This window comes from Lissotriton vulgaris, unplaced genomic scaffold (assembly GCF_964263255.1).
Source record: "Lissotriton vulgaris unplaced genomic scaffold, aLisVul1.2 SCAFFOLD_595, whole genome shotgun sequence".
Lineage (NCBI taxonomy): Eukaryota > Metazoa > Chordata > Amphibia > Caudata > Salamandridae > Lissotriton > Lissotriton vulgaris.
Genome location: NW_028241900.1, coordinates 982,275 through 1,002,581, shown reverse-complemented (window position 1 = coordinate 1,002,581; position 20,307 = coordinate 982,275). Strand labels below are relative to the sequence as shown.

Sequence of the window (20,307 nt, the reverse complement as noted above, 5' to 3'; positions counted from 1 at the left end):
GCAAAACGGCACCTCTCAACATTGCAGCCAAGACAATATAACAACTGTTTCTGCCCGGTTTCGAACCGGGGACCTTTCGCGTGTGAGGCGAACGTGATAACCACTACACTACAGAAACAGATGTCTACAGTTGATTCTTCTGTGATGAAACTTCTCAAAACAGGCTATTCCAAGGGCCTCTGGTTTTAGATTTCTTTCATGCAACCTTCCCAGACAGCCCTAGCTGAACGCTTGTATATGCCATGCAAGTTCAGCATTTTTGCAAAATGCTTAAAGAGAAATGTTTCCTATTTGCTCAGGCAGGGCAAGGTTAAAAGCATGAGACTCTAGCAAATATTCATCCACTACTGCAAAGAGAAAATTGATATTGGCTTTGAAATGCATACTGCAATACTACTTTAAAAAAGCACCAATGAAAGGGCTCGTCCGGGATTTGAACCCGGGACCTCTCGCACCCAAAGCGAGAATCATACCCCTAGACCAACGAGCCTTCGAAAGGCCCGCACCTCTGAAAAGCTAATACCAGCTCTAAGCACGCAATGAAGATCATGCTGGGGACTTTTTCATGCTTGGTCTGTGAATATACATGAAATTCAGTGTCAACTTACCCTTTCTCAAATGATATCACTATCATTTATAAGTGTCCCTTTTTATTTTGTCCCAGCATTGGACACGTCTTACAGAAAGTCAGCACTTATTTATCTATTTCTGCATTGGCTAGACCCTAAAGAGAAAGAATAAAAAGCTGTTCATAGCAACATAAGAAACACATGTTGCATTTTCTCTCAAATGCTTATTCCCTTTGTGCAAATCGGAATGCCAAGGTGAATAACTGGGCCACAGATTCTGGCTAATTATCTTTCCCTTGAATGCAAGTAGCAATAAAAACGGCCTAATGCAGGACTAAAGCATTCCATGCAAGCCTCTAACATCATAACATAACTGAGCTGCTGGTAGCAAGCTAAGCAATACCTTCCCAAAATGAGAAGTACATGTGCTAATCCGCTCAATCAGCGCTCGATCAGGCTCGATCAGGCGAGATATAGAAAAGGTGGAAAGGGTCCAAATGGCTGTCCCTTCCTTTTTAGGGTGGGTCCTTCTGACTATCATAGGATTGCTTGTAAGAGTGGCCAGGGTCAGAGAAAAAACTTTCAACCCTTCTTAGTGTTCTATCCAGAAGCAGGCATTTTCTGGGCCTTTAATTTCAGGCTTTTCCCAGCAGTCTCTGTTCTGCCTATGTAAATTAACAAAAGCAGTGCTTATTCATCACTTACTCTAATGTCCTTACTGTCCAGAAAGCTCTGCCTAAGTATGCTTTTTTTCTTTTTCAGTGAAATTCTAAATGTTTTTTCTGCCCAGTCTATGGCAGTAGAATGCTGCTTATGATGCCACATTTTGTTGAATCACCAAGGTACAACTACAGAGGAATATATGAGTCTGAACGACATGGAACTCTTAGCTAACACATCACAATGTGTGATGCTTGCCAACCAAGCACTAGATTCTGGAGCGCTGATGATCAGAACATTCTGCTCCTGAAGGAAAGGAAAGACAGCTTGATGGAAAATAAAGTCTCAGTTTATAGTAACGCTCTCTCTCTCCCAATATCTATCTATCTATCTATCTATCTATCTATCTATCTATCTATCTATCTATCTATCTATCTATCTATCTATCTATCTATCTATCTATCTATCTATCTATCTATCTATCTATCTATCTATCTATCTTTATATATGGATACCTGCGTACACATACATATAGATATGCCATGCATTCCTTTAGATTTGTTCCAACCTCTTACCATTTATTTGAGAATCCCTACTTTTCAAGTGACTGCAAATGAAGTCATTTCCGGCACTTTTTGGCCGGTGCAAGGTAACAAAAACACATGACAACTTTTAATAAAAATCATTGGTCTCTTTGTTAACGCGCACTGTCAAACATGGGGCTTTCACACGTCAGGTAAACATGATAACCAATACACAACAGAAGCAGATGTAGATTGCTTATCAATGCCGGGATAGAACAGTTGTGAATTGAGTAGAAGAAGGGCCCCTGAATTGATACTTATTATATACAGCCTGTAAGATAATGAAAAATGCAGGCTAGGAAAGGAGATGCAAATATCAATGTATTAGAAAAATACATAAAGAGGAGTGATTTGCTTTTATTCATTCAAGGCTAGAAAAAATCAACATACTATTGCAAGCATTCATACACCACCAAATAGAAATAAACAATTCTGACATTAAACGTAAAGGTGACGATGCATTTGTATCATCACCTTGAGAAGGGTCACCGAGGAATTGAGCCCAGGGCTTCTGCACTTAAACACCAGAAACACTCCACTAAACTAAGATGCCTGTTGGTGCCAACAATTCCCAAAGTTAATGCGTGTTCTAGGTGAGCAATGAACAGAATGCAGGGCTCTTTTCAAAGCGAGGTCTGTGAATCAACAGATACATCCACATGCCAATTACTTTAGTGTTTTTAAGAGAATTCACTTTCTTGGAACGAGTCTGCATGAAACCATCTTCAGGGCCTGGACAATTTCATGGCAAAACGGCACCTCTCAACATTGCAGCCAAGACAATATAACAACTGTTTCTGCCCGGTTTCGAACCGGGGACCTTTCGCGTGTGAGGCGAACGTGATAACCACTACACTACAGAAACAGATGTCTACAGTTGATTCTTCTGTGATGAAACTTCTCAAAACAGGCTATTCCAAGGGCCTCTGGTTTTAGATTTCTTTCATGCAACCTTCCCAGACAGCCCTAGCTGAACGCTTGTATATGCCATGCAAGTTCAGCATTTTTGCAAAATGCTTAAAGAGAAATGTTTCCTATTTGCTCAGGCAGGGCAAGGTTAAAAGCATGAGACTCTAGCAAATATTCATCCACTACTGCAAAGAGAAAATTGATATTGGCTTTGAAATGCATACTGCAATACTACTTTAAAAAAGCACCAATGAAAGGGCTCGTCCGGGATTTGAACCCGGGACCTCTCGCACCCAAAGCGAGAATCATACCCCTAGACCAACGAGCCTTCGAAAGGCCCGCACCTCTGAAAAGCTAATACCAGCTCTAAGCACGCAATGAAGATCATGCTGGGGACTTTTTCATGCTTGGTCTGTGAATATACATGAAATTCAGTGTCAACTTACCCTTTCTCAAATGATATCACTATCATTTATAAGTGTCCCTTTTTATTTTGTCCCAGCATTGGACACGTCTTACAGAAAGTCAGCACTTATTTATCTATTTCTGCATTGGCTAGACCCTAAAGAGAAAGAATAAAAAGCTGTTCATAGCAACATAAGAAACACATGTTGCATTTTCTCTCAAATGCTTATTCCCTTTGTGCAAATCGGAATGCCAAGGTGAATAACTGGGCCACAGATTCTGGCTAATTATCTTTCCCTTGAATGCAAGTAGCAATAAAAACGGCCTAATGCAGGACTAAAGCATTCCATGCAAGCCTCTAACATCATAACATAACTGAGCTGCTGGTAGCAAGCTAAGCAATACCTTCCCAAAATGAGAAGTACATGTGCTAATCCGCTCAATCAGCGCTCGATCAGGCTCGATCAGGCGAGATATAGAAAAGGTGGAAAGGGTCCAAATGGCTGTCCCTTCCTTTTTAGGGTGGGTCCTTCTGACTATCATAGGATTGCTTGTAAGAGTGGCCAGGGTCAGAGAAAAAACTTTCAACCCTTCTTAGTGTTCTATCCAGAAGCAGGCATTTTCTGGGCCTTTAATTTCAGGCTTTTCCCAGCAGTCTCTGTTCTGCCTATGTAAATTAACAAAAGCAGTGCTTATTCATCACTTACTCTAATGTCCTTACTGTCCAGAAAGCTCTGCCTAAGTATGCTTTTTTTCTTTTTCAGTGAAATTCTAAATGTTTTTTCTGCCCAGTCTATGGCAGTAGAATGCTGCTTATGATGCCACATTTTGTTGAATCACCAAGGTACAACTACAGAGGAATATATGAGTCTGAACGACATGGAACTCTTAGCTAACACATCACAATGTGTGATGCTTGCCAACCAAGCACTGGATTCTGGAGCGCTGATGATCAGAACATTCTGCTCCTGAAGGAAAGGAAAGACAGCTTGATGGAAAATAAAGTCTCAGTTTATATTAACGCTCTCTCTCTCCCAATATCTATCTATCTATCTATCTATCTATCTATCTATCTATCTATCTATCTATCTATCTATCTATCTATCTATCTATCTATCTATCTATCTATCTATCTATCTATCTATCTATCTATCTATCTATCTATCTATCTATCTATCTATCTATCTATCTATCTATCTATCTATCTATCTATCTATCTATCTATCTTTATATATGGATACCTGCGTACACATACATATAGATATGCCATGCATTCCTTTAGATTTGTTCCAACCTCTTACCATTTATTTGAGAATCCCTACTTTTCAAGTGACTGCAAATGAAGTCATTTCCGGCACTTTTTGGCTGGTGCAAGGTAACAAAAACACATGACAACTTTTAATAAAAATCATTGGTCTCTTTGTTAACGCGCACTGTCAAACATGGGGCTTTCACACGTCAGGTAAACATGATAACCAATACACAACAGAAGCAGATGTAGATTGCTTATCAATGCCGGGATAGAACAGTTGTGAATTGAGTAGAAGAAGGGCCCCTGAATTGATACTTATTATATACAGCCTGTAAGATAATGAAAAATGCAGGCTAGGAAAGGAGATGCAAATATCAATGTATTAGAAAAATACATAAAGAGGAGTGATTTGCTTTTATTCATTCAAGGCTAGAAAAAATCAACATACTATTGCAAGCATTCATACACCACCAAATAGAAATAAACAATTCTGACATTAAACGTAAAGGTGACGATGCATTTGTATCATCACCTTGAGAAGGGTCACCGAGGAATTGAGCCCAGGGCTTCTGCACTTAAACACCAGAAACACTCCACTAAACTAAGATGCCTGTTGGTGCCAACAATTCCCAAAGTTAATGCGTGTTCTAGGTGAGCAATGAACAGAATGCAGGGCTCTTTTCAAAGCAAGGTCTGTGAATCAACAGATACATCCACATGCCAATTACTTTAGTGTTTTTAAGAGAATTCACTTTCTTGGAACGAGTCTGCATGAAACCATCTTCAGGGCCTGGACAATTTCATGGCAAAACGGCACCTCTCAACATTGCAGCCAAGACAATATAACAACTGTTTCTGCCCGGTTTCGAACCGGGGACCTTTCGCGTGTGAGGCGAACGTGATAACCACTACACTACAGAAACAGATGTCTACAGTTGATTCTTCTGTGATGAAACTTCTCAAAACAGGCTATTCCAAGGGCCTCTGGTTTTAGATTTCTTTCATGCAACCTTCCCAGACAGCCCTAGCTGAACGCTTGTATATGCCATGCAAGTTCAGCATTTTTGCAAAATGCTTAAAGAGAAATGTTTCCTATTTGCTCAGGCAGGGCAAGGTTAATAGCATGAGACTCTAGCAAATATTCATCCACTACTGCAAAGAGAAAATTGATATTGGCTTTGAAATGCATACTGCAATACTACTTTAAAAAAGCACCAATGAAAGGGCTCGTCCGGGATTTGAACCCGGGACCTCTCGCACCCAAAGCGAGAATCATACCCCTAGACCAACGAGCCTTCGAAAGGCCCGCACCTCTGAAAAGCTAATACCAGCTCTAAGCACGCAATGAAGATCATGCTGGGGACTTTTTCATGCTTGGTCTGTGAATATACATGAAATTCAGTGTCAACTTACCCTTTCTCAAATGATATCACTATCATTTATAAGTGTCCCCTTTTATTTTGTCCCAGCATTGGACACGTCTTACAGAAAGTCAGCACTTATTTATCTATTTCTGCATTGGCTAGACCCTAAAGAGAAAGGATAAAAAGCTGTTCATAGCAACATAAGAAACACATGTTGCATTTTCTCTCAAATGCTTATTCCCTTTGTGCAAATCGGAATGCCAAGATGAATAACTGGGCCACAGATTCTGGCTAATTATCTTTCAATTGAATGCAAGTAGCAATAAAAACGGCCTAATGCAGGACTAAAGCATTCCTTGCAAGCCTCTAACATCATAACATAACTGAGCTGCTGGTAGCAAGCTAAGCAATACCTTCCCAAAATGAGAAGTACATGTGCTAATCCGCTCAATCAGCGCTCGATCAGGCGAGATATAGAAAAGGTGGAAAGGGTCCAAATGGCTGTCCCTTCCTTTTTAGTGTGGGTCCTTCTGACTATCATAGGATTGCTTGTAAGAGTGGCCAGGGTCAGAGAAAAAACTTTCAACCCTTCTTAGTGTTCTATCCAGAAGCAGGCATTTTCTGGGCCTTTAATTTCAGGCTTTTCCCAGCAGTCTCTGTTCTGCCTATGTAAATTAACAAAAGCAGTGCTTATTCATCACTTACTCTAATGTCCTTACTGTCCAGAAAGCTCTGCCTAAGTATGCTTTTTTTCTTTTTCAGTGAAATTCTAAATGTTTTTTCCGCCCAGTCTATGGCAGTAGAATGCTGCTTATGATGCCACATTTTGTTGAATCACCAAGGTACAACTACAGAGGAATATATGAGTCTGAACGACATGGAACTCTTAGCTAACACATCACAATGTGTGATGCTTGCCAACCAAGCACTAGATTCTGGAGCGCTGATGATCAGAACATTCTGCTCCTGAAGGAAAGGAAAGACAGCTTGATGGAAAATAAAGTCTCAGTTTATAGTAACGCTCTCTCTCTCCCAATATCTATCTATCTATCTATCTATCTATCTATCTATCTATCTATCTATCTATCTATCTATCTATCTATCTATCTATCTATCTATCTATCTATCTATCTATCTATCTATCTATCTATCTATCTATCTATCTATCTATCTTTATATATGGATACCTGCGTACACATACATATAGATATGCCATGCATTCCTTTAGATTTGTTCCAACCTCTTACCATTTATTTGAGAATCCCTACTTTTCAAGTGACTGCAAATGAAGTCATTTCCGGCACTTTTTGGCCGGTGCAAGGTAACAAAAACACATGACAACTTTTAATAAAAATCATTGGTCTCTTTGTTAACGCGCACTGTCAAACATGGGGCTTTCACACGTCAGGTAAACATGATAACCAATACACAACAGAAGCAGATGTAGATTGCTTATCAATGCCGGGATAGAACAGTTGTGAATTGAGTAGAAGAAGGGCCCCTGAATTGATACTTATTATATACAGCCTGTAAGATAATGAAAAATGCAGGCTAGGAAAGGAGATGCAAATATCAATGTATTAGAAAAATACATAAAGAGGAGTGATTTGCTTTTATTCATTCAAGGCTAGAAAAAATCAACATACTATTGCAAGCATTCATACACCACCAAATAGAAATAAACAATTCTGACATTAAACGTAAAGGTGACGATGCATTTGTATCATCACCTTGAGAAGGGTCACCGAGGAATTGAGCCCAGGGCTTCTGCACTTAAACACCAGAAACACTCCACTAAACTAAGATGCCTGTTGGTGCCAACAATTCCCAAAGTTAATGCGTGTTCTAGGTGAGCAATGAACAGAATGCAGGGCTCTTTTCAAAGCGAGGTCTGTGAATCAACAGATACATCCACATGCCAATTACTTTAGTGTTTTTAAGAGAATTCACTTTCTTGGAACGAGTCTGCATGAAACCATCTTCAGGGCCTGGACAATTTCATGGCAAAACGGCACCTCTCAACATTGCAGCCAAGACAATATAACAACTGTTTCTGCCCGGTTTCGAACCGGGGACCTTTCGCGTGTGAGGCGAACGTGATAACCACTACACTACAGAAACAGATGTCTACAGTTGATTCTTCTGTGATGAAACTTCTCAAAACAGGCTATTCCAAGGGCCTCTGGTTTTAGATTTCTTTCATGCAACCTTCCCAGACAGCCCTAGCTGAACGCTTGTATATGCCATGCAAGTTCAGCATTTTTGCAAAATGCTTAAAGAGAAATGTTTCCTATTTGCTCAGGCAGGGCAAGGTTAAAAGCATGAGACTCTAGCAAATATTCATCCACTACTGCAAAGAGAAAATTGATATTGGCTTTGAAATGCATACTGCAATACTACTTTAAAAAAGCACCAATGAAAGGGCTCGTCCGGGATTTGAACCCGGGACCTCTCGCACCCAAAGCGAGAATCATACCCCTAGACCAACGAGCCTTCGAAAGGCCCGCACCTCTGAAAAGCTAATACCAGCTCTAAGCACGCAATGAAGATCATGCTGGGGACTTTTTCATGCTTGGTCTGTGAATATACATGAAATTCAGTGTCAACTTACCCTTTCTCAAATGATATCACTATCATTTATAAGTGTCCCCTTTTATTTTGTCCCAGCATTGGACACGTCTTACAGAAAGTCAGCACTTATTTATCTATTTCTGCATTGGCTAGACCCTAAAGAGAAAGAATAAAAAGCTGTTCATAGCAACATAAGAAACACATGTTGCATTTTCTCTCAAATGCTTATTCCCTTTGTGCAAATCGGAATGCCAAGGTGAATAACTGGGCCACAGATTCTGGCTAATTATCTTTCCCTTGAATGCAAGTAGCAATAAAAACGGCCTAATGCAGGACTAAAGCATTCCATGCAAGCCTCTAACATCATAACATAACTGAGCTGCTGGTAGCAAGCTAAGCAATACCTTCCCAAAATGAGAAGTACATGTGCTAATCCGCTCAATCAGCGCTCGATCAGGCTCGATCAGGCGAGATATAGAAAAGGTGGAAAGGGTCCAAATGGCTGTCCCTTCCTTTTTAGGGTGGGTCCTTCTGACTATCATAGGATTGCTTGTAAGAGTGGCCAGGGTCAGAGAAAAAACTTTCAACCCTTCTTAGTGTTCTATCCAGAAGCAGGCATTTTCTGGGCCTTTAATTTCAGGCTTTTCCCAGCAGTCTCTGTTCTGCCTATGTAAATTAACAAAATCAGTGCTTATTCATCACTTACTCTAATGTCCTTACTGTCCAGAAAGCTCTGCCTAAGTATGCTTTTTTTCTTTTTCAGTGAAATTCTAAATGTTTTTTCTGCCCAGTCTATGGCAGTAGAATGCTGCTTATGATGCCACATTTTGTTGAATCACCAAGGTACAACTACAGAGGAATATATGAGTCTGAACGACATGGAACTCTTAGCTAACACATCACAATGTGTGATGCTTGCCAACCAAGCACTAGATTCTGGAGCGCTGATGATCAGAACATTCTGCTCCTGAAGGAAAGGAAAGACAGCTTGATGGAAAATAAAGTCTCAGTTTATAGTAACGCTCTCTCTCTCCCAATATCTATCTATCTATCTATCTATCTATCTATCTATCTATCTATCTATCTATCTATCTATCTATCTATCTATCTATCTATCTATCTATCTATCTATCTATCTATCTATCTATCTATCTATCTATCTATCTATCTATCTATCTATCTATCTATCTATCTATCTATCTATCTTTATATATGGATACCTGCGTACACATACATATAGATATGCCATGCATTCCTTTAGATTTGTTCCAACCTCTTACCATTTATTTGAGAATCCCTACTTTTCAAGTGACTGCAAATGAAGTCATTTCCGGCACTTTTTGGCCGGTGCAAGGTAACAAAAACACATGACAACTTTTAATAAAAATCATTGGTCTCTTTGTTAACGCGCACTGTCAAACATGGGGCTTTCACACGTCAGGTAAACATGATAACCAATACACAACAGAAGCAGATGTAGATTGCTTATCAATGCCGGGATAGAACAGTTGTGAATTGAGTAGAAGAAGGGCCCCTGAATTGATACTTATTATATACAGCCTGTAAGATAATGAAAAATGCAGGCTAGGAAAGGAGATGCAAATATCAATGTATTAGAAAAATACATAAAGAGGAGTGATTTGCTTTTATTCATTCAAGGCTAGAAAAAATCAACATACTATTGCAAGCATTCATACACCACCAAATAGAAATAAACAATTCTGACATTAAACGTAAAGGTGACGATGCATTTGTATCATCACCTTGAGAAGGGTCACCGAGGAATTGAGCCCAGGGCTTCTGCACTTAAACACCAGAAACACTCCACTAAACTAAGATGCCTGTTGGTGCCAACAATTCCCAAAGTTAATGCGTGTTCTAGGTGAGCAATGAACAGAATGCAGGGCTCTTTTCAAAGCGAGGTCTGTGAATCAACAGATACATCCACATGCCAATTACTTTAGTGTTTTTAAGAGAATTCACTTTCTTGGAACGAGTCTGCATGAAACCATCTTCAGGGCCTGGACAATTTCATGGCAAAACGGCACCTCTCAACATTGCAGCCAAGACAATATAACAACTGTTTCTGCCCGGTTTCGAACCGGGGACCTTTCGCGTGTGAGGCGAATGTGATAACCACTACACTACAGAAACAGATGTCTACAGTTGATTCTTCTGTGATGAAACTTCTCAAAACAGGCTATTCCAAGGGCCTCTGGTTTTAGATTTCTTTCATGCAACCTTCCCAGACAGCCCTAGCTGAACGCTTGTATATGCCATGCAAGTTCAGCATTTTTGCAAAATGCTTAAAGAGAAATGTTTCCTATTTGCTCAGGCAGGGCAAGGTTAAAAGCATGAGACTCTAGCAAATATTCATCCACTACTGCAAAGAGAAAATTGATATTGGCTTTGAAATGCATACTGCAATACTACTTTAAAAAAGCACCAATGAAAGGGCTCGTCCGGGATTTGAACCCGGGACCTCTCGCACCCAAAGCGAGAATCATACCCCTAGACCAACGAGCCTTCGAAAGGCCCGCACCTCTGAAAAGCTAATACCAGCTCTAAGCACGCAATGAAGATCATGCTGGGGACTTTTTCATGCTTGGTCTGTGAATATACATGAAATTCAGTGTCAACTTACCCTTTCTCAAATGATATCACTATCATTTATAAGTGTCCCCTTTTATTTTGTCCCAGCATTGGACACGTCTTACAGAAAGTCAGCACTTATTTATCTATTTCTGCATTGGCTAGACCCTAAAGAGAAAGAATAAAAAGCTGTTCATAGCAACATAAGAAACACATGTTGCATTTTCTCTCAAATGCTTATTCCCTTTGTGCAAATCGGAATGCCAAGGTGAATACCTGGGCCACAGATTCTGGCTAATTATCTTTCCCTTGAATGCAAGTAGCAATAAAAACGGCCTAATGCAGGACTAAAGCATTCCATGCAAGCCTCTAACATCATAACATAACTGAGCTGCTGGTAGCAAGCTAAGCAATACCTTCCCAAAATGAGAAGTACATGTGCTAATCCGCTCAATCAGCGCTCGATCAGGCTCGATCAGGCGAGATATAGAAAAGGTGGAAAGGGTCCAAATGGCTGTCCCTTCCTTTTTAGGGTGGGTCCTTCTGACTATCATAGGATTGCTTGTAAGAGTGGCCAGGGTCAGAGAAAAAACTTTCAACCCTTCTTAGTGTTCTATCCAGAAGCAGGCATTTTCTGGGCCTTTAATTTCAGGCTTTTCCCAGCAGTCTCTGTTCTGCCTATGTAAATTAACAAAAGCAGTGCTTATTCATCACTTACTCTAATGTCCTTACTGTCCAGAAAGCTCTGCCTAAGTATGCTTTTTTTCTTTTTCAGTGAAATTCTAAATGTTTTTTCTGCCCAGTCTATGGCAGTAGAATGCTGCTTATGATGCCACATTTTGTTGAATCACCAAGGTACAACTACAGAGGAATATATGAGTCTGAACGACATGGAACTCTTAGCTAACACATCACAATGTGTGATGCTTGCCAACCAAGCACTAGATTCTGGAGCGCTGATGATCAGAACATTCTGCTCCTGAAGGAAAGGAAAGACAGCTTGATGGAAAATAAAGTCTCAGTTTATAGTAACGCTCTCTCTCTCCCAATATCTATCTATCTATCTATCTATCTATCTATCTATCTATCTATCTATCTATCTATCTATCTATCTATCTATCTATCTATCTATCTATCTATCTATCTATCTATCTATCTATCTATCTATCTATCTATCTATCTATCTATCTATCTATCTATCTATCTTTATATATGGATACCTGCGTACACATACATATAGATATGCCATGCATTCCTTTAGATTTGTTCCAACCTCTTACCATTTATTTGAGAATCCCTACTTTTCAAGTGACTGCAAATGAAGTCATTTCCGGCACTTTTTGGCCGGTGCAAGGTAACAAAAACACATGACAACTTTTAATAAAAATCATTGGTCTCTTTGTTAACGCGCACTGTCAAACATGGGGCTTTCACACGTCAGGTAAACATGATAACCAATACACAACAGAAGCAGATGTAGATTGCTTATCAATGCCGGGATAGAACAGTTGTGAATTGAGTAGAAGAAGGGCCCCTGAAATGATACTTATTATATACAGCCTGTAAGATAATGAAAAATGCAGGCTAGGAAAGGAGATGCAAATATCAATGTATTAGAAAAATACATAAAGAGGAGTGATTTGCTTTTATTCATTCAAGGCTAGAAAAAATCAACATACTATTGCAAGCATTCATACACCACCAAATAGAAATAAACAATTCTGACATTAAACGTAAAGGTGACGATGCATTTGTATCATCACCTTGAGAAGGGTCACCGAGGAATTGAGCCCAGGGCTTCTGCACTTAAACACCAGAAACACTCCACTAAACTAAGATGCCTGTTGGTGCCAACAATTCCCAAAGTTAATGCGTGTTCTAGGTGAGCAATGAACAGAATGCAGGGCTCTTTTCAAAGCGAGGTCTGTGAATCAACAGATACATCCACATGCCAATTACTTTAGTGTTTTTAAGAGAATTCACTTTCTTGGAACGAGTCTGCATGAAACCATCTTCAGGGCCTGGACAATTTCATGGCAAAACGGCACCTCTCAACATTGCAGCCAAGACAATATAACAACTGTTTCTGCCCGGTTTCGAACCGGGGACCTTTCGCGTGTGAGGCGAACGTGATAACCACTACACTACAGAAACAGATGTCTACAGTTGATTCTTCTGTGATGAAACTTCTCAAAACAGGCTATTCCAAGGGCCTCTGGTTTTAGATTTCTTTCATGCAACCTTCCCAGACAGCCCTAGCTGAACGCTTGTATATGCCATGCAAGTTCAGCATTTTTGCAAAATGCTTAAAGAGAAATGTTTCCTATTTGCTCAGGCAGGGCAAGGTTAATAGCATGAGACTCTAGCAAATATTCATCCACTACTGCAAAGAGAAAATTGATATTGGCTTTGAAATGCATACTGCAATACTACTTTAAAAAAGCACCAATGAAAGGGCTCGTCCGGGATTTGAACCCGGGACCTCTCGCACCCAAAGCGAGAATCATACCCCTAGACCAACGAGCCTTCGAAAGGCCCGCACCTCTGAAAAGCTAATACCAGCTCTAAGCACGCAATGAAGATCATGCTGGGGACTTTTTCATGCTTGGTCTGTGAATATACATGAAATTCAGTGTCAACTTACCCTTTCTCAAATGATATCACTATCATTTATAAGTGTCCCTTTTTATTTTGTCCCAGCATTGGACACGTCTTACAGAAAGTCAGCACTTATTTATCTATTTCTGCATTGGCTAGACCCTAAAGAGAAAGAATAAAAAGCTGTTCATAGCAACATAAGAAACACATGTTGCATTTTCTCTCAAATGCTTATTCCCTTTGTGCAAATCGGAATGCCAAGGTGAATAACTGGGCCACAGATTCTGGCTAATTATCTTTCCCTTGAATGCAAGTAGCAATAAAAACGGCCTAATGCAGGACTAAAGCATTCCATGCAAGCCTCTAACATCATAACATAACTGAGCTGCTGGTAGCAAGCTAAGCAATACCTTCCCAAAATGAGAAGTACATGTGCTAATCCGCTCAATCAGCGCTCGATCAGGCTCGATCAGGCGAGATATAGAAAAGGTGGAAAGGGTCCAAATGGCTGTCCCTTCCTTTTTAGGGTGGGTCCTTCTGACTATCATAGGATTGCTTGTAAGAGTGGCCAGGGTCAGAGAAAAAACTTTCAACCCTTCTTAGTGTTCTATCCAGAAGCAGGCATTTTCTGGGCCTTTAATTTCAGGCTTTTCCCAGCAGTCTCTGTTCTGCCTATGTAAATTAACAAAAGCAGTGCTTATTCATCACTTACTCTAATGTCCTTACTGTCCAGAAAGCTCTGCCTAAGTATGCTTTTTTTCTTTTTCAGTGAAATTCTAAATGTTTTTTCTGCCCAGTCTATGGCAGTAGAATGCTGCTTATGATGCCACATTTTGTTGAATCACCAAGGTACAACTACAGAGGAATATATGAGTCTGAACGACATGGAACTCTTAGCTAACACATCACAATGTGTGATGCTTGCCAACCAAGCACTAGATTCTGGAGCGCTGATGATCAGAACATTCTGCTCCTGAAGGAAAGGAAAGACAGCTTGATGGAAAATAAAGTCTCAGTTTATAGTAACGCTCTCTCTCTCCCAATATCTATCTATCTATCTATCTATCTATCTATCTATCTATCTATCTATCTATCTATCTATCTATCTATCTATCTATCTATCTATCTATCTATCTATCTATCTATCTATCTATCTATCTATCTATCTTTATATATGGATACCTGCGTACACATACATATAGATATGCCATGCATTCCTTTAGATTTGTTCCAACCTCTTACCATTTATTTGAGAATCCCTACTTTTCAAGTGACTGCAAATGAAGTCATTTCCGGCACTTTTTGGCCGGTGCAAGGTAACAAAAACACATGACAACTTTTAATAAAAATCATTGGTCTCTTTGTTAACGCGCACTGTCAAACATGGGGCTTTCACACGTCAGGTAAACATGATAACCAATACACAACAGAAGCAGATGTAGATTGCTTATCAATGCCGGGATAGAACAGTTGTGAATTGAGTAGAAGAAGGGCCCCTGAATTGATACTTATTATATACAGCCTGTAAGATAATGAAAAATGCAGGCTAGGAAAGGAGATGCAAATATCAATGTATTAGAAAAATACATAAAGAGAAGTGATTTGCTTTTATTCATTCAAGGCTAGAAAAAATCAACATACTATTGCAAGCATTCATACACCACCAAATAGAAATAAACAATTCTGACATTAAACGTAAAGGTGACGATGCATTTGTATCATCACCTTGAGAAGGGTCACCGAGGAATTGAGCCCAGGGCTTCTGCACTTAAACACCAGAAACACTCCACTAAACTAAGATGCCTGTTGGTGCCAACAATTCCCAAAGTTAATGCGTGTTCTAGGTGAGCAATGAACAGAATGCAGGGCTCTTTTCAAAGCGAGGTCTGTGAATCAACAGATACATCCACATGCCAATTACTTTAGTGTTTTTAAGAGAATTCACTTTCTTGGAACGAGTCTGCATGAAACCATCTTCAGGGCCTGGACAATTTCATGGCAAAACGGCACCTCTCAACATTGCAGCCAAGACAATATAACAACTGTTTCTGCCCGGTTTCGAACCGGGGACCTTTCGCGTGTGAGGCGAACGTGATAACCACTACACTACAGAAACAGATGTCTACAGTTGATTCTTCTGTGATGAAACTTCTCAAAACAGGCTATTCCAAGGGCCTCTGGTTTTAGATTTCTTTCATGCAACCTTCCCAGACAGCCCTAGCTGAACGCTTGTATATGCCATGCAAGTTCAGCATTTTTGCAAAATGCTTAAAGAGAAATGTTTCCTATTTGCTCAGGCAGGGCAAGGTTAAAAGCATGAGACTCTAGCAAATATTCATCCACTACTGCAAAGAGAAAATTGATATTGGCTTTGAAATGCATACTGCAATACTACTTTAAAAAAGCACCAATGAAAGGGCTCGTCCGGGATTTGAACCCGGGACCTCTCGCACCCAAAGCGAGAATCATACCCCTAGACCAACGAGCCTTCGAAAGGCCCGCACCTCTGAAAAGCTAATACCAGCTCTAAGCACGCAATGAAGATCATGCTGGGGACTTTTTCATGCTTGGTCTGTGAATATACATGAAATTCAGTGTCAACTTACCCTTTCTCAAATGATATCACTATCATTTATAAGTGTCCCTTTTTATTTTGTCCCAGCATTGGACACGTCTTACAGAAAGTCAGCACTTATTTATCTATTTCTGCATTGGCTAGACCCTAAAGAGAAAGAATAAAAAGCTGTTCATAGCAACATAAGAAACACATGTTGCATTTTCTCTCAAATGCTTATTCCCTTTGTGCAAATCGGAATGCCAAGGTGAATAACTGGGCCACAGATTCTGGCTAATTATCTTTCCCTTGAATGCAAGTAGCAATAAAAACGGCCTAATGCAGGACTAAAGCATTCCATGCAAGCCTCTAACATCATAACATAACTGAGCTGCTGGTAGCAAGCTAAGCAATACCTTCCCAAAATGAGAAGTACATGTGCTAATCCGCTCAATCAGCGCTCGATCAGGCTCGATCAGGCGAGATATAGAAAAGGTGGAAAGGGTCCAAATGGCTGTCCCTTCCTTTTTAGGGTGGGTCCTTCTGACTATCATAGGATTGCTTGTAAGAGTGGCCAGGGTCAGAGAAAAAACTTTCAACCCTTCTTAGTGTTCTATCCAGAAGCAGGCATTTTCTGGGCCTTTAATTTCAGGCTTTTCCCAGCAGTCTCTGTTCTGCCTATGTAAATTAACAAAAGCAGTGCTTATTCATCACTTACTCTAATGTCCTTACTGTCCAGAAAGCTCTGCCTAAGTATGCTTTTTTTCTTTTTCAGTGAAATTCTAAATGTTTTTTCTGCCCAGTCTATGGCAGTAGAATGCTGCTTATGATGCCACATTTTGTTGAATCACCAAGGTACAACTACAGAGGAATATATGAGTCTGAACGACATGGAACTCTTAGCTAACACATCACAATGTGTGATGCTTGCCAACCAAGCACTAGATTCTGGAGCGCTGATGATCAGAACATTCTGCTCCTGAAGGAAAGGAAAGACAGCTTGATCTATCTATCTATCTATCTATCTATCTATCTATCTATCTATCTATCTATCTATCTATCTATCTATCTATCTATCTATCTATCTATCTATCTATCTTTATATATGGATACCTGCGTACACATACATATAGATATGCCATGCATTCCTTTAGATTTGTTCCAACCTCTTACCATTTATTTGAGAATCCCTACTTTTCAAGTGACTGCAAATGAAGTCATTTCCGGCACTTTTTGGCCGGTGCAAGGTAACAAAAACACATGACAACTTTTAATAAAAATCATTGGTCTCTTTGTTAACGCGCACTGTCAAACATGGGGCTTTCACACGTCAGGTAAACATGATAACCAATACACAACAGAAGCAGATGTAGATTTCTTATCAATGCCGGGATAGAACAGTTGTGAATTGAGTAGAAGAAGGGCCCCTGAATTGATACTTATTATATACAGCCTGTAAGATAATGAAAAATGCAGGCTAGGAAAGGAGATGCAAATATCAATGTATTAGAAAAATACATAAAGAGGAGTGATTTGCTTTTATTCATTCAAGGCTAGAAAAAATCAACATACTATTGCAAGCATTCATACACCACCAAATAGAAATAAACAATTCTGACATTAAACGTAAAGGTGACGATGCATTTGTATCATCACCTTGAGAAGGGTCACCGAGGAATTGAGCCCAGGGCTTCTGCACTTAAACACCAGAAACACTCCACTAAACTAAGATGCCTGTTGGTGCCAACAATTCCCAAAGTTAATGCGTGTTCTAGGTGAGCAATGAACAGAATGCAGGGCTCTTTTCAAAGCGAGGTCTGTGAATCAACAGATACATCCACATGCCAATTACTTTAGTGTTTTTAAGAGAATTCACTTTCTTGGAACGAGTCTGCATGAAACCATCTTCAGGGCCTGGACAATTTCATGGCAAAACGGCACCTCTCAACATTGCAGCCAAGACAATATAACAACTGTTTCTGCCCGGTTTCGAACCGGGGACCTTTCGCGTGTGAGGCGAACGTGATAACCACTACACTACAGAAACAGATGTCTACAGTTGATTCTTCTGTGATGAAACTTCTCAAAACAGGCTATTCCAAGGGCCTCTGGTTTTAGATTTCTTTCATGCAACCTTCCCAGACAGCCCTAGCTGAACGCTTGTATATGCCATGCAAGTTCAGCATTTTTGCAAAATGCTTAAAGAGAAATGTTTCCTATTTGCTCAGGCAGGGCAAGGTTAAAAGCATGAGACTCTAGCAAATATTCATCCACTACTGCAAAGAGAAAATTGATATTGGCTTTGAAATGCATACTGCAATACTACTTTAAAAAAGCACCAATGAAAGGGCTCGTCCGGGATTTGAACCCGGGACCTCTCGCACCCAAAGCGAGAATCATACCCCTAGACCAACGAGCCTTCGAAAGGCCCGCACCTCTGAAAAGCTAATACCAGCTCTAAGCACGCAATGAAGATCATGCTGGGGACTTTTTCATGCTTGGTCTGTGAATATACATGAAATTCAGTGTCAACTTACCCTTTCTCAAATGATATCACTATCATTTATAAGTGTCCCTTTTTATTTTGTCCCAGCATTGGACACGTCTTACAGAAAGTCAGCACTTATTTATCTATTTCTGCATTGGCTAGACCCTAAAGAGAAAGAATAAAAAGCTGTTCATAGCAACATAAGAAACACATGTTGCATTTTCTCTCAAATGCTTATTCCCTTTGTGCAAATCGGAATGCCAAGGTGAATAACTGGGCCACAGATTCTGGCTAATTATCTTTCCCTTGAATGCAAGTAGCAATAAAAACGGCCTAATGCAGGACTAAAGCATTCCATGCAAGCCTCTAACATCATAACATAACTGAGCTGCTGGTAGCAAGCTAAGCAATACCTTCCCAAAATGAGAAGTACATGTGCTAATCCGCTCAATCAGCGCTCGATCAGGCTCGATCAGGCGAGATATAGAAAAGGTGGAAAGGGTCCAAATGGCTGTCCCTTCCTTTTTAGGGTGGGTCCTTCTGACTATCATAGGATTGCTTGTAAGAGTGGCCAGGGTCAGAGAAAAAACTTTCAACCCTTCTTAGTGTTCTATCCAGAAGCAGGCATTTTCTGGGCCTTTAATTTCAGGCTTTTCCCAGCAGTCTCTGTTCTGCCTATGTAAATTAACAAAAGCAGTGCTTATTCATCACTTACTCTAATGTCCTTACTGTCCAGAAAGCTCTGCCTAAGTATGCTTTTTTTCTTTTTCAGTGAAATTCTAAATGTTTTTTCTGCCCAGTCTATGGCAGTAGAATGCTGCTTATGATGCCACATTTTGTTGAATCACCAAGGTACAACTACAGAGGAATATATGAGTCTGAACGACATGGAACTCTTAGCTAACACATCACAATGTGTGATGCTTGCCAACCAAGCACTGGATTCTGGAGCGCTGATGATCAGAACATTCTGCTCCTGAAGGAAAGGAAAGACAGCTTGATGGAAAATAAAGTCTCAGTTTATATTAACGCTCTCTCTCTCCCAATATCTATCTATCTATCTATCTATCTATCTATCTATCTATCTATCTATCTATCTATCTATCTATCTATCTATCTATCTATCTATCTATCTATCTATCTATCTATCTATCTATCTATCTATCTATCTATCTATCTATCTATCTATCTATCTATCTATCTATCTTTATATATGGATACCTGCGTACACATACATATAGATATGCCATGCATTCCTTTAGATTTGTTCCAACCTCTTACCATTTATTTGAGAATCCCTACTTTTCAAGTGACTGCAAATGAAGTCATTTCCGGCACTTTTTGGCTGGTGCAAGGTAACAAAAACACATGACAACTTTTAATAAAAATCATTGGTCTCTTTGTTAACGCGCACTGTCAAACATGGGGCTTTCACACGTCAGGTAAACATGATAACCAATACACAACAGAAGCAGATGTAGATTGCTTATCAATGCCGGGATAGAACAGTTGTGAATTGAGTAGAAGAAGGGCCCCTGAATTGATACTTATTATATACAGCCTGTAAGATAATGAAAAATGCAGGCTAGGAAAGGAGATGCAAATATCAATGTATTAGAAAAATACATAAAGAGGAGTGATTTGCTTTTATTCATTCAAGGCTAGAAAAAATCAACATACTATTGCAAGCATTCATACACCACCAAATAGAAATAAACAATTCTGACATTAAACGTAAAGGTGACGATGCATTTGTATCAT

The 20,307-nt window shown here is 39.8% G+C and overlaps 16 non-coding genes across 16 annotated transcripts; all 16 read right to left on the bottom strand.

Moving 5' to 3' along the window:
- Positions 1-45: 45 nt before the first annotated feature.
- TRNAV-CAC (transfer RNA valine (anticodon CAC)) lies at positions 46-118 on the bottom strand. The gene has a single exon. It is a non-coding gene; the product is annotated as a tRNA-Val (tRNA).
- Positions 119-418: 300 nt separating this feature from the next.
- On the bottom strand, positions 419-490 carry TRNAP-UGG (transfer RNA proline (anticodon UGG)). Its single transcript has one exon. It is a non-coding gene; the product is annotated as a tRNA-Pro (tRNA).
- Positions 491-2,605: 2,115 nt separating this feature from the next.
- Positions 2,606-2,678, bottom strand: TRNAV-CAC (transfer RNA valine (anticodon CAC)). Its single transcript has one exon. It is a non-coding gene; the product is annotated as a tRNA-Val (tRNA).
- Positions 2,679-2,978: 300 nt separating this feature from the next.
- On the bottom strand, positions 2,979-3,050 carry TRNAP-UGG (transfer RNA proline (anticodon UGG)). Its single transcript has one exon. It is a non-coding gene; the product is annotated as a tRNA-Pro (tRNA).
- A 2,179-nt stretch (positions 3,051-5,229) lies between these two features.
- Positions 5,230-5,302, bottom strand: TRNAV-CAC (transfer RNA valine (anticodon CAC)). The gene has a single exon. It is a non-coding gene; the product is annotated as a tRNA-Val (tRNA).
- Positions 5,303-5,602: 300 nt separating this feature from the next.
- Positions 5,603-5,674, bottom strand: TRNAP-UGG (transfer RNA proline (anticodon UGG)). Its single transcript has one exon. It is a non-coding gene; the product is annotated as a tRNA-Pro (tRNA).
- A 2,117-nt stretch (positions 5,675-7,791) lies between these two features.
- On the bottom strand, positions 7,792-7,864 carry TRNAV-CAC (transfer RNA valine (anticodon CAC)). Its single transcript has one exon. It is a non-coding gene; the product is annotated as a tRNA-Val (tRNA).
- Positions 7,865-8,164: 300 nt separating this feature from the next.
- Positions 8,165-8,236, bottom strand: TRNAP-UGG (transfer RNA proline (anticodon UGG)). The gene has a single exon. It is a non-coding gene; the product is annotated as a tRNA-Pro (tRNA).
- A 2,159-nt stretch (positions 8,237-10,395) lies between these two features.
- Positions 10,396-10,468, bottom strand: TRNAV-CAC (transfer RNA valine (anticodon CAC)). The gene has a single exon. It is a non-coding gene; the product is annotated as a tRNA-Val (tRNA).
- A 300-nt stretch (positions 10,469-10,768) lies between these two features.
- Positions 10,769-10,840, bottom strand: TRNAP-UGG (transfer RNA proline (anticodon UGG)). Its single transcript has one exon. It is a non-coding gene; the product is annotated as a tRNA-Pro (tRNA).
- A 2,147-nt stretch (positions 10,841-12,987) lies between these two features.
- On the bottom strand, positions 12,988-13,060 carry TRNAV-CAC (transfer RNA valine (anticodon CAC)). The gene has a single exon. It is a non-coding gene; the product is annotated as a tRNA-Val (tRNA).
- A 300-nt stretch (positions 13,061-13,360) lies between these two features.
- On the bottom strand, positions 13,361-13,432 carry TRNAP-UGG (transfer RNA proline (anticodon UGG)). Its single transcript has one exon. It is a non-coding gene; the product is annotated as a tRNA-Pro (tRNA).
- Positions 13,433-15,547: 2,115 nt separating this feature from the next.
- On the bottom strand, positions 15,548-15,620 carry TRNAV-CAC (transfer RNA valine (anticodon CAC)). The gene has a single exon. It is a non-coding gene; the product is annotated as a tRNA-Val (tRNA).
- A 300-nt stretch (positions 15,621-15,920) lies between these two features.
- On the bottom strand, positions 15,921-15,992 carry TRNAP-UGG (transfer RNA proline (anticodon UGG)). Its single transcript has one exon. It is a non-coding gene; the product is annotated as a tRNA-Pro (tRNA).
- Positions 15,993-18,032: 2,040 nt separating this feature from the next.
- On the bottom strand, positions 18,033-18,105 carry TRNAV-CAC (transfer RNA valine (anticodon CAC)). The gene has a single exon. It is a non-coding gene; the product is annotated as a tRNA-Val (tRNA).
- Positions 18,106-18,405: 300 nt separating this feature from the next.
- Positions 18,406-18,477, bottom strand: TRNAP-UGG (transfer RNA proline (anticodon UGG)). Its single transcript has one exon. It is a non-coding gene; the product is annotated as a tRNA-Pro (tRNA).
- Positions 18,478-20,307: the final 1,830 nt, after the last annotated feature.